This window comes from Arachis hypogaea, chromosome 5, assembly GCF_003086295.3.
Source record: "Arachis hypogaea cultivar Tifrunner chromosome 5, arahy.Tifrunner.gnm2.J5K5, whole genome shotgun sequence".
Lineage (NCBI taxonomy): Eukaryota > Viridiplantae > Streptophyta > Magnoliopsida > Fabales > Fabaceae > Arachis > Arachis hypogaea.
The window spans coordinates 73840034-73853876 of NC_092040.1; the positions used below are offsets into that span (position 1 = coordinate 73840034).

Genomic DNA, 13843 nt, shown 5'->3' on the forward strand with positions numbered 1-13843 from the left:
CTGGTGGAGGATCATTGTTCATTTGGTGGGAGTGCTAATGAAGATCCAAACCAACATCTCACAAAATTCCTGAGAATTTGCGACACTGTGAAGTCCAATGGAGTTCAGGAAGATGCCTATAAACTGCTCTTGTTCCCATTTTCACTTAGGGACAAGGCAGCTAAGTGGCTGGAATCATTTCCAAGGGGGAGCCTAACAACCTGGGATGAGGTGGAAAGCAAGTTTCTGGCACGTTTCTACCCCCCACAAAAGGTCAATAGGCTTCGATCTGAGGTTCAGACTTTTAGACAACAAGATGGTGAAACTTTCTACGAGGCATGGGAGAGGTTCAAGGATTTGACAAGGAAATGCCCACCAGACATGTTCCATGACTGGGTGCAATTGCATATTTTCTATGATGGACTTTCTTATGAATCAAGGAAGGCTGTAGACCATTCATCAGGAGGTTCATTGAACAGGAAAAAGACTGTGGAAGAAGCCATTGAAGTGATTGAGACAGTGGCTGAGAATGAGTACTACTATGCTTCAGAGAGACACAACACTAAGGGAGTCATGGAGCTGAACCATGTTGATACAATTCTAGCCCAAAACAAGGTGTTTGCCAAGCAACTAGCAGAGCTCACCAGGAATTTAAAAACAAATCAAGTGGCTGCAATACACACACAAGATCAAGAGGAAGGAAGCACTGAAGGAGGTGATTGGGAAGAGGCCAACTATGTGGGAAATCAACAAAGGCAACCATATGATCCACATTCCAACACTTACAACCCAGGCTGGAAAAACCACCCAAACTTTGGGTGGGGAAACCAGCAAACCCAATCACAAAACCACAAACCTTACAACCCCAACCAACATAACAATTCCACATACCAAAACTCCAACCAAAGATCATACCAAGCCACACAAAACACTTACTCCCAACCACCATATCATGGCCAAAATAATCAACCTGCCCAACCCAATCCGAACCAACAATTTCAAGATCAATTAAACAGGATAGAAGGAATGCTTGCAAACATGGGTCAGGACATAAGTGAGTTGAAAAGCTTTAGGGATGATGTGAGATCTACCTTAAGGAACCATGGTGAAAAACTCAAGAGGATGGAGTCTCGAGTAGGAGAGCTATCTCAACAGGCCCCCAAGTCAACTGCAGTGTTCCCTAGTGACACAGAAAAGAATCCTAAAGGGGAACAAAAGGGAGTGAGATGGGAAGAATGCAAGGCCATCACCATATTGAAGGAAGTCTCAGAAGAAGAAGGAATCAGACCCTCAGAACAGGAGCTAGAAATCTTGAAGGAAGGTGTGGAAGAAGCTAAGCAGGAAAGTGAAACTGAGCAAGCCAAGGAACTGCAAAATAAAGGCATGCTGGAAACATACCAACCAAAAACACCATTTCCTCAGAGGTTAGGAGGAGGTGAAAAAGGGAAAACATATTCAAGGTTTTTAGAGACATTTAAGTCTCTCCATATCAATATTCCCTTTCTTGAGATTCTCCAGCAGATGCCTACACATATCAAGTATTTGAAGGAATTGCTGAGCAAGAAAAGAGTTTTGAAGGGAGGACAAACTGTAATAATGAACAAAGAATGCAGTGCACTCATCAAGAAGGACATAGTCTCTAAGAAAATAGACCCAGGAAGTTTTCATATCCCCTGCATCATAGGGGAAACAAAAATTGACAGAGGATTCTGTGATCTAGGAGCTAGCATAAATGTGATGCCTCTGACTCTTATGAAGAGGCTACAACTGAATGAGGTGAGATCCACTGATGTAATCATACAACTGGCTGACAAAACTCAGAAGCAAGCTGAAGGGGTAGTTGAGAATGTGCTGGTGAAAGTGGGAAATTATTTCTTCCCCACAGACTTTGTCATTTTGGACATGGAGGAAAGCTACCTACACCCTATCATTCTGGGAAGGCCATTTCTAGCCACTGCTAGAGCGCTCATAGATATAGAACAAGGAGAGCTAATCTTGAGAGTACATGATGAACAGCTCATTTTCCATGTTTTCAAACCTGCATCTGAGCCTGAACCAGAATCTGAAAAGCCCAAGGATGATAGTAGCCATCTGTGTTTGGAGGAAAGCAATCCAGCAGCTGAAACTCTGAAACAGTCCTTGGAAGGCAAACAAGAATTGCAAGAGTTAAAGCCACAAGAATCAATAGAAACAGATCAGAAGGATCCTCCTGGCATAAGGGTCAATGAAGAAATCCTCAAGAGAGAGGGAAGAATTGTAAAGAAATTGCCAAGAGGGTGGAGAAACAAGAAAATTCCCACTGAAGGTTTCTCTCCGGGAGATAAAGTGATATCAAGTCATTATCTGCCAATCCCACCTGGCCTCAAAACCATTCCTTCCCAGCTCCCTCAAGTGTTCACAATCAGGAAAGTTCTTTCTATGGAACATTTGGAAATCATGAAGGAATCAAATGGGGACGTTTTCATAGTGAGAGGAGAGGACATCAAGCACTACAATCCACCCTAACAAGGGACAACCGTCAAGCTAATGGCGTTAAAGAAGCGCTTGTTGGGAGGCAACCCAACCTGAGGTAATACTCCTTTGCTGTTTCTTTTATTTGTTTCAATAAAAAGGTGAAGTAGTTTCTGTGCATTGCAAAGAATTAAGTTTGGTGTTTCACACCAAACAATGAATTCGTGGATCAATAATTCAATGGGGAATGTGTGACTCTAAGTTTGGTGTTCCACCATACAGATCAACTGAACACAACAACCTTTGAATTATATGAAAGGAACAACCATTCTAAGCAATCACAGAAATGCTTAAAATCCTTAGCAGCAACTTCATTCCAAGGAGAATTCAAGGATTCAAAGAGCAGAGGAGTAAGTAGGAGACTAAGTTTGGTGTTCACACACCAACTTAAGACTCAGACACTTGCCCATACATAGTTGAGCTAACCACTCAAGTGCTTGAGAAGCAAACAACTTCATCACTCTTTGCAGGAAAGGAAACAAGGTCTTAGAAAGAACATGAAGCAACAACTAGGAGAAGAAGGAGAAATCAAATTGTTTCCTGGCAACAAAGAGAAAACAAGAAATTTCACAAGGTGGTGTTGTTCCTTGACCATTCTTTAAAAGGCAAACAAAAGCATGCTTGTTCTGGTTTAAACTGTAATTGTTGAATCTTTCTGGAATGTGAAGTTTTTAGTATGAGTGTTGGTTTATTGCATTGAATAAAGTGAATGCCTAGATGTTTGGATATAACTTCACCTTCTTAAACAAATGCTTGCCATGCTTGTTCTGTTCCAAAAATAAAAGAAAAGTTTGAACAAAAGTAACTTGGCTCAATTAGTGACAAATCAAGTAGAATCAAGTGGTGGTATGCATGCTTGATTGTTTAGTCAGATCACTGGAAATTGAGTGTAGAATTATCATTTTTGTGTAGAAGTTTGAATACTGTCTATGGATCTTGATGAATAACTGTCTTTGGCCATGAAAAAGAAAGAAAAAGAAGAAGAAAAAGCCACTGAAAAAGGGCAACCAAAAAGCAAAAGAAAATTGAGAAAATAAGCTAGGCACCAATGGTTTGAACTTCTGAGACAAATGCCTGTGGTGTTTATGTATTAAGGATATGCTTGGATGAATAGGTTCTGAGGAGTGTTTCAACACTTGGTAACTTGGGTTAACTAACCCGGGATTATCAACCAAAACTCCATTATCAAGAGCAACCTAAATACAAAACATTTAGTCACACAAAGAGGTGCTGGGCACCAATGTCTCAAGAAGAAATGTGAACTAAAATGCCTGTAGTGGATATGTGTAGTGCACTGATAAGAAAAAGAAAATGCCAAAGGCTTGTGCAACACATGACACTGAGCAAAAAAGGAGTAAAGGAGCTCTAAGAAAAAGAAAAACAAAGAAAGGAAAAGTGCCAAGGACATAAGAATAACAAGAGGCCATAGCAGTGTTTAATGGATGCAATGAAAAAGTGATAATCTTACCTGATAAGAATGAAAAAGTGATGCTGCAACTTTCTGCATAAAACCCTTCTGATGAACTTCAAATGCTTGCTAATATAGCCAATGTAATTGCTTTCTGTTTCATACTTTCTTCTCAAATAACTCAGGACTTGCTTAGGGACAAGCAAGTATTAAGTTTGGTGTTGTGATGCCAAGGCATCTTAGGCTAGTTTCACTAGCATTTTTCTGTTAGTTTTAGTTGTTTTATGCATTTTCTTGAGCTTAAAGTAACCAAGAATGGTTAAATGAATAACAAAGCAATGAACCATCCAAACAGTATGATTTTGATGCAAATTTCATGAGTTTTTAGTTATATTACTTGAATGCTATGAATGGAAGATTTCTTATGAAATTTTGCAAGACTTTGATGCAGTTGTTTGGATGATTTCAGGGAAGAAGAGGTTAGGCAAGGAAGCAACAAAATCAAGAAAGGAAGCTTGCATATCACATGTGGAGTTTAAGCTCCAGTTTAAGCAGTTTAAGCTCCAGTTTAAGCAGTTTAAGCTTAAACTGGAGCTTAAACGCCAAAATCAGGAAAAGCTGAAAGTGACGTTTAACCTCCAGTTTAACCTTAAACTGGAAGTTAAACGCCAGAATTGAGAAATGCACCAGGGAGCATTCCCACGTTTAAGCTCCAGTTTAACCTTAAACTGGAGCTTAAACGTGTTCGACTATTTTTTTCTCCTCCAGGGTTGCTTTCTCATTTCCACGTTTAAGCTTCAGTTTAACCTTAAACTGAAGCTTAAACGTGTTCGACTATTTTTTCTCCTCCAGGGTTGCTTTTTCATTTCCACGTTTAAGCTTCAGTTTAACCTTAAACTGAAGCTTAAACGTGTTCGACCAAATTCTCCTCCAGGTTGCTTTCTTCAATTCCACGTTTAAGCTTCAGTTTAACCTTAAACTGAAGCTTAAACGTGTTCGACATTTCACACTCCTGGGTTGCTTTCTTCCATTTCCATGTTTAAGCTTCAGTTTAACCTTAAACTGAAGCTTAAACTACAACTTAAACGCCACTATTGAAAAGGTTTCTGGGCCAAAGATATTGCAGTTTAAGTTAGCATTTGAGCACAAACATTAACTTAAACGTACTCTGGTATGAAACCCAATTGAATATCATGGTTTATGGGATTGGGCCTGAAGAATTGATGAGTCTGGAATTTCAATTTGTTGAGTCATGTGTCATTACTTGATTATCACTAAGTTGGCTCAATAAATGTTATAGAATTGGATCAGCAGCCTCATCAGGATTATGGATCATAAACCCAAAGCAAAAGGAAATCAGGGAAAGGCCTCAAAGCCCAAGAAACACAACAGAAGCTCAATTTAGAAAGTGTATAAATAGGATAGAATTTAAGTTAGTAAAGAACTTTTGGATCATTTTGCGAGTTTTCAAGCTTTTGTAATTGAATTCAGAGCTATGACTCACTAAACCCCCTTTCATTGGGTTAGTGAGCTCTATTGTAATTCAATGAATCAATAATAGTTTTTATCTTCTTCTTCAATCTTTTCTCTTGAATTTTGTTAGAAAGCTTCTCGATCTAATTCCATTGGTTAGTTGTCTTGGGAAAGAAACTATCCATAATTGGAATCCTTCGGAACCTTGGGAAAGGAATGGAGGATTCATGCTAGAGAAGCTTTCTCACAGTGAATTGGATTGGGGTTTGGATGGATATTGTGACATGTAATCCTACCAAATTGTGGTTCATGAAACTGTGTGGTATAATCAGTGATCGAGCATCATCTCTTCTTATGAACATTTAAACCAAGGGATTGGGAATTTGTTTGTTTTTAGAGAGAATTGGTGAGCCAAGGGATTGGGATCCAATCATATAAGATTGCCAAGCAAAATTCAATGAATGCATTGGTTGAGGAAGGGATAAAAATATTTTGATTCGGAGATCTCAATATCTCCTGAAACCCAATGAATTCCCCATTTCTGATCTACACTTTCTCTTTACATTCTGCAATTAAATTCATGCAATCACCCCGATCCCTTTTTAATTTCAGCAATTTAGCTTCTTGCTCTTTAATTCATGCAATTTTACATTCCGCAATTCTCATCTAAATCTTGATTCCGCTCAACTAGAACACACTTCTAATCCGAATTGCTCACTCAACCAATCCTTGTGGGATTCGACCTCACTCTATTGTGAGTTTTTACTTGACGATAACCGGTGCACTTGCCGGAAGGAATTTTTGCCGATTGTGCAATTTCCTAAAATCGTAGCTATCACACTTCCCTCTACAAAACTATTGGGAGCAAATCAACACCTCCCTAGGAGAATTGAGTTCCAACATGGGACAATTAAGGGTGGAGCACCAAGAACATTCTATCCTCCTTCATGAAATTAGAGAAGATCAAAGAATCATGAGAGAGGAGCAACAAAGGCAAGGAAGAGATATTGAGGAGCTCAAGCACTCCATAAGATCTTCAAGAGGAAGAACAAGCCGCCATCACTAAGGTGGACCCGTTCTTTAATTTTCTTGTTCTTTATTTCCTGTTTTTCGAATTTCCATGCGTATGTTATCTATGTCTGTGTCTTATGATCATTAGTGTCTTAGTGTCTATGCCTTAAAGTTATGAATGTCCTATGAATCCATCACCTTTCTTGAATGAAAAATGTTCTTAATTGAAAAAGAGAAGAATTGCATGAATTTTGAATTTTATAACAGATTAATTATTCTGATGTGGTGGCAATACTTTTGTTTTCTGAATGTATGCTTAAACAGTGCATATGTCTTTTGAATTTGTTGTTCATGAATGTTGGCTCTTGAAAGAATGATGAAAAAGGAGACATGTTACTGAGGATCTGAAAAATCATAAAAATGATTCTTGAAGCAAGAAAAAGTAGTGAATACAAAAAAAAGAGAGAGAAAAAAAGGGGAGAAAAACGAAAAAAAAAAGAAAAAAGAGAGAAAAAGAATAAAGTTGTGATCCAAGGCAAAAAGAGTGTGCTTAAGAGCCCTGGACACCTCTAATTGGGGACTCTAGCAAAGCTGAGTCACAATCTGAAAAGGTTCACCCAGTTATGTGTCTGTGGCATGTATGTATCCGGTGGTAATACTGAAAGACAGAGTGCTTTGGGCCACGGCCAAGACTCATAAAGTAGCTGTGTTCAAGAATCATCATACTTAACTAGGAGAATCAATAACACTATCTGGATTCTGAGTTACTATAGAAGCCAATCATTCTGAATTTCAAAGGATAGAGTGAGATGCCAAAACTGTTCAGAGGCAAAAAGCTAAAAGCCCCGCTCATCTAATTAATATTGATCTTCATAGATGTTTTTGGAATTTATTGCATATTCTCTTCCTTTTTATCTTATTTGATTTTCAGTTGCTTGGGGACAAGCAACAATTTAAGTTTGGTGTTGTGATGAGCGGATAATTTATACGCTTTTTGGCATTGTTTTTAGTATGTTTTTAGTATGTTTTAGTTAGTTTTTATTATATTTTTATTATTTTTTAGTTAAAATTCACTTTTCTGGATTTTACTATGAGTTTGTGTATTTTTCTGTGATTTCAGGTATTTTCTGGCTGAAATTGTGGAACCTGAGCAAAAATCTGATTCAGAGACTGAAAAGGACTGTAGATGCTGTTGGATTCTGACCTCCCTGCACTCGAAGTGGATTTTCTGGAGATACAGAAGCCCAATTGGCGCACTCTTAACGTCGCTGGAAAGTAGACATCCTGGGATTTCCAGCAATGTATAATAGTCCATACTTTGCCCGAGATTTGATGGCCCAAACTGACGTTCCAAATCAGCTCAAAACTGCCCGGCGTTAAACGCCAGAACTGGCACAAGAATGGGAGTTAAACGCCCAAACTGGCGCAAAAGCTGGCATTTAACTCCAAGAAAAGTCTCTACACATGAAAGCTTCAATGCTCAGCCCAAGCACACACCAAGTGGGCCCGGAAGTGGATTTTTATGTCATTTACTCATCTCTGTAAACCCTAGGCTACTAGTTCTCTACAAATAGGACCTTTTACTATTGTATTTTCATCTTGGTTCTTCTGGTTCCCTCTCTGGGGCCAAAGCCAATGATCACTATTATCACTTATGTATTTTCAACGGTGGAGTTTCTACACACCATAGATTAAGGTGTGGAGCTCTACTGTACCTCGAGTATTAATGCAATTACTATTGTTCTTCTATTCAATTCTGCTTATTCTTGTTCTAAGATATTCATTTGCACCCAAGAACATGATGAATGTGATGATTATGTGACACTCATCATCATTCTCACTTATAAACGAGTGCCTAACAACCACTTCTGTTCTACAAGCAAACAAGACTTGAATGTTTATCTCTTGGATCCCTTGATCGGAATCTTCGTGGTATAAGCTAGAATTAATGGCGGCATTCAAGAGAATCCGGAAGGTCTAAACCTTGTCTGTGGTATTCTGAGTAGGATTCAAGGATTGAATGACTGTGACGAGCTTCAAACTCACAATTGTGGGGCGTTAGTGACAGACGCAAAAGAATCACTGGATTCTATTCCGACATGATCGAGAACCGACAGCTGAATAGCCGTGCCGTGATAGGGTGCGTTGAACATTTTCACTGAGAGGACGGGATTGTAGCCACTGACAACGGTGATGCCCAACATACAGCTTGCCATGGAAAGGAGTAAGAAGGATTGGATGAAGACAGTAGGAAAGCAGAGAGACGGAAGGGACAAAGCATCTCCATTCTCTTATCTGAAGTTCTCACCAATGAATTACATAAGTATCTCTATCTTTATGCCTTATTCGTATATCATCCATAACCATTTGAATTTGCCTGACTAAGATTTACAAGGTGACCATAGCTTGCTTTATACCAACAATCTCCGTGGGATCGACCCTTACTCGCGTAAGGTTTATTACTTGGACGACCCAGTGCACTTGCTGGTTAGTTGTGTGAAGTTGTGATAAAGAGTTGAGATTGCAATTGAGCGTACCATGTTGATGGTGCCATTGATGATCACAATTTCGTGCACCATGTCTCTATCTTTATTTTATGCTTTATTCATAAATCATCTATAACCATTTGAATCTGCCTGACTGAGATTTACAAGATGACCATAGCTTGCTTCATACCAACAATCTCTGTGGGATCGACCCTTACTCGCGTAAGGTTTATTACTTGGATGACCCAGTGCACTTGCTGGTTAGTTGTGCGAAGTTGTGATAAAGAGTTGAGATTGCAATTGAGCGTACCATGTTGATGGCGCCATTGATGATCACAATTTCGTGAACCACTCGTCACACTCATTCAATCCCTGAATCCTACTCGCAATACCACAGACAAGGTTTAGACTTTCCAGATTCTCAAGAATGTTGCCAATGGATTCTAGCTTATTCCACAAAGATTCTGATCTCACGGAATGGAAGGATCTGTTGTCAGGAGAGGCAACCATGCGTCGTGGACCAGGAATCCAAGAGATACACACTCTAGCTTTCGCATGTAGAACGGAAGTTTTTGTCAGGCACGCGTTCGTAAGTGAGAATGGTGATGAGTGTCACGGATCATCACATTCTTCAGGTTGAAGTGCGAATGAATATCTTAGAATAAGAATAAGCATGAATTGAATAGAAAACAGTAGTAATTGCATTAATACTCGAGGAACAGCAGAGCTCCACACCTTAATCTATGGTGTGTAGAAATTCCACCGTTGAAAATACATAAGTGATACTGGTCCAGGCATGGCCGAATGGCCAGCCCCCATAAGAGTCTAAGATAGCATAAAACTAAACCCCAAAACTCTCTAGTACAATAGTGAAAAGTCCTATTTATACTAAACTAGTAACTAGGGTTACAGAGATAAGTAAATTATGCAAAAATCCACTTACGGCCACTTGATGTGTGCTTGGGCTGAGCATTGAAGCTTTCACGTGTAGAGGCTTTCCTTGGAGTTAAACGCCAAGTTGTAACGTGTTTTTGGTGTTTAACTCTGGTTTGTGACGTGTTTTTGGCGTTTTACTCCAGAATATAGCATGGAGCTGGCGTTGAACGCCAGTTTGCATCGTCTAAACTCGAATAAAGTGTAGACTATTATATATTACTGGAAAGCCCTGGATGTCCACTTTCCAACACAATTGATAGCGCACCAGAAAATCTTTTTCGAGTACAGGGAGGTCAGAATCCAACAACATCTGTAGTCCTTTTTCAGCCTCCTATCAGATTTTTGCTCAGGTCCCTCAATTTCAACTAGAAAATACCTGAAATCACAGAAAAATACACAAACTCATAGTAAAGTCTAGAAATGTGAATTTTGCATAAAAACTAAAAAAAAACATCCCTAAAAGTAGCTAGATCCTACTAAAAGCTACCTAAAAACAATGCCAAAAAGCGTATAAATTATCCGCTCATCACTCTTCAATGAGGATGTCTTCATCTATGACAATTCTGGCTAAACTGCATATGTGATAGATGAGATGAGGAAAGTTTAACCGTGCCAAGGTGGAGGGCTTGTCAGCCACTTTGTACAGTTCTAGAGGTATGATCTCATAAACTTCCACTTCCTCTCCAATCATGATGCTATGGATCATGATAGCCCGATCTATAGTCACTTCGGATCTGTTGCTAGTAGGAATGATGGAGCGTTGGATGAATTCCAACTATCCTCTAGCCACGGGTTTAAGGTCATGCCTTTTCAATTAAACCGGCTTGCCTTTGGAGTCTCTTTTCTACTGAGCTCCTTCCACACATATGTCCATGAGGACTTGGTCCAACCTTTGATCAAAGTTGACCCTTCTAGTGTAGGGGCGTGCATCTCCTTGCATTATAGGCACGTTGAATGCCAACCTTACATTTTCCAGATTGAAATCTAAGTATGTCCCCCGAACCATTGTGAACGAATTCTTTGGGTTCGGGTTCACACTTTGATCATGGTTCTTCGTGATCCATGCGTTAGTATAGAACTCTTGAACCATTAGGATTCTGACTTGTTGAATAGGGTTGGTGAGAACTTCCCAACCTCTTCTTCGAATCTCATGTTGGATCTCCGGATACTCATTCATTTTGAGCATAAAAGGAACCTCAGGGATCACTTTCTTCTTTGCCACAACTTTATAGAAGTGGTCTTGATGGACCTTTGAGATGAATCTCTCCATTTCCTATTACTCGAAGGTGGAAGCTTTTGCCTTCCCTTTTCTTTTTCTAGAGGTTTCTCCGGCCTTAGGTGCCATAAATGGTTATGGAAAAACAAAAAGCAAACGCTTTTTCCACACCAAACTTAAAACTTTTGCTCGTCCTCGAGCAAAAGAAGAAAGAAAGGAGGAGAAGAAAAAGAAAATGGAGGAGATGGAGAGGTATGAGTGGTTCAGCCAAGGGGGAAAAGAAGTTTTTATGATGTGTAAAAATAAAGGAGGGATGAGGGGTTTATATAGAGGTGGAGAGAGGGGTAGGGTTCGTGTATTAGGGTTGGGTTTGGAAGGGAAAAGATTTGAATTTGGATGGTGAGGTAGGTGGGGTTTTTTGGGGAAGAGTGGGTATGGGGAGGTGTGAAGACGAGAGAGAGTGAGTTGAGGTAGGTGGGGATCCTGTGGGGTCCACATATCTTGAGGTGTCAAGGATTTCTCATCCCTGCACCATTTTGGCGTGTAAACGCCCTACTAGTGCCAATCCTGGCATTAAACGCCAGGTTGCTGCCCATTTCTGGCGTTTAACGCCAGCTTTTCTTCCCTTTCCGGCGTTGAACGCCAACTTGGTGCTCTTTTCTTGCGTTAAATGCCAGTAAACTCCTCATCCATGTTGTGCTGTTTTTAATGATGTTTTTGAGTTTTGCTTTGATTTTTGTAGTTATTTTTGGTGACTCGACATGATCATCAACCTAAAGAAAACATAAAATAACAATGGAAATTTGACTTAGATAAATAAAGATTGGGTTGCCTCCCAACAAACACTTCTTTAATGTCAATAGCTTTATAGTAAGCTCTCATGGAGCTTCACAGATGTTCAGAGCATGGTTGGGGCCTGCCAATATCAAACTTAGAGTTTGAATGTGGGGGTTCTGTTTGACTCTGTATTGAGAGAAGCTTTTCATGCTTCTTCTCTATGTGTACAGAAGAAGGACCAACTCTCCTCTGTTAACATCAATCAAAGCTTTTGCTGTGGCTAGGAAGGGTCTGCCAAGGATGATGGATTCGTCCTTATTCTTCCCAGTGTCCAGGATTGTGAAGTCAGCAGGGATGTAAAGGCCTTCAACCTTCACTAAGACATCCTCTACAAGTCCATAAGCCTGTTTCCTTGAATCGTCTGCCATCTCCAGTGAGGTTCTTGTAGCTTGTACCTCAAAGATCCCTAGTTTCTCCATTACAAAAAGTGGCATAAGGTTTACACTTGACCCCAGGTCATATAGAGCCTTCTCAAAGGTCATGGTGCCAATGGTGCATGGTATTAAGAACCTTCCAGGGTTCGATTTCTTTTGAGGTATCTTTAGCTGAGCCAAGGCATTTAGTTCTTTAATGAGCAATGGAGGTTCATCTTCCCAAGTCTCATTACCAAATAATTTGGCATTCAGCTTCATGATTACTCCAAATACTGAGCAACTTGCTCTTCAGTAGTAATTTCATCCTCTTCAGAAGAAGAATACTCATCAGAGCTCACGAATGGTAGAAGTAGGTTCAATGGAATCTCTATGGTCTATGTATGAGCCTCAGATTCCCTTGGTTCCTCAAAGGGGAACTCCTTTTCATTCAGAGGACATCCCATGAGGTTTTTCTCACTGGGAATCACGTCCTCCTCACTCTCTCCAGGTTCGGCCATGTTGGTCATGGTTATGGCCTTGCACTCTCTCTTGGGATTTTCTTCTGTATTGCTTGGGAAAGTGCTAGGAGGTGTTTCAGTAACCTTCTTACTCAGCTGACCCATTTGTGCCTCCAAATTTCTAATGAAGGATCCTGTTTCATTCATGAAACTTAGTGTGGTCTTAGATAGATCAGAGACTATGGTTGCTAAGCCAGAGCGATTATGCTCATAGTTCTCTGTCTGTTGCTGAGAAGATGATGGGAAAGGTTTGCTATTGCCAAACCTGTTTCTCCCACCATTATTGTTATTGAAGCCTTGTTGAGGCTTCTGTTGATCCTTCCATGAGAAATTTGGGTGATTTCTCCATGAAGAATTGTAGGTGTTTCCATAGGGTTATCCCATGTAATTCACCTCTTCCATTGTAGGATTCTCAGGGTCATAAGCTTCTCCTTCAGAGGAGGCTTCTTTAGCACTGCCAGATACAGCTTGCAATCCAGTCAGATTCTGAGAAATTACATTGACTTTCTGAGTTAATAATTTGTTCTAAGACAATATGGCATTCAGAGTTTCAATCTTAAGAACTCCTTTCTTCTGGGTTGTCCCATTGTTCACAGGATTTCTTTCAGAAGTGTACATGAACTGGTTATTTGCAACCATTTCAATGAGTTCCTGAGCTTCTGCAGGAGTTTTCTTCAGATGAATAGATCCACCTGTAGAATGGTCCAATGACATCTTGGATAACTCAGACAGACCATCATAGAAGATACCTATAATGCTCCATTCTGAAAGCATGTCAGAAGGACACCTTCTGATCATTTGCTTGTATCTTTCCCAAGCTTCATAGAGGGATTCACCTTCCTTTTGTTTGAAGGTTTGAACTTCCACTCTAAACTTACTCATCTTCTGAGGTGGAAAGAATTTAGCTAAGAAGGCATTGACCATCTTTTCCCAAGAGTGCAGGCTGTCTTTAGGTTGTGAGTTCAACCATATACTAGCTCTGTCTCTCACAGCAAAAGGGAAAAGCATAAGTATGTAGACCTTGGGATCAACTCCATTAGTCTTAACAGTGTCATAGATTTGCAAAAATTCAGCCAAGAACTGATGAGGATCTTCCAATGGAAGTAAATGAAACT

General features: G+C 39.9%; 2 non-coding genes across 2 annotated transcripts; one reads left to right on the forward strand and one right to left on the reverse strand.

Annotated features, from left to right (window-relative positions):
* Positions 1-258: 258 nt before the first annotated feature.
* On the reverse strand, positions 259-362 carry LOC112804865 (small nucleolar RNA R71). The gene has a single exon (XR_003203483.1). It is a non-coding gene; the product is annotated as a small nucleolar RNA R71 (small nucleolar RNA).
* Positions 363-13500: 13138 nt separating this feature from the next.
* LOC112804448 (small nucleolar RNA R71) lies at positions 13501-13604 on the forward strand. Its single transcript, XR_003203063.1, has one exon. It is a non-coding gene; the product is annotated as a small nucleolar RNA R71 (small nucleolar RNA).
* The last annotated feature ends 239 nt before the right edge of the window (positions 13605-13843 follow it).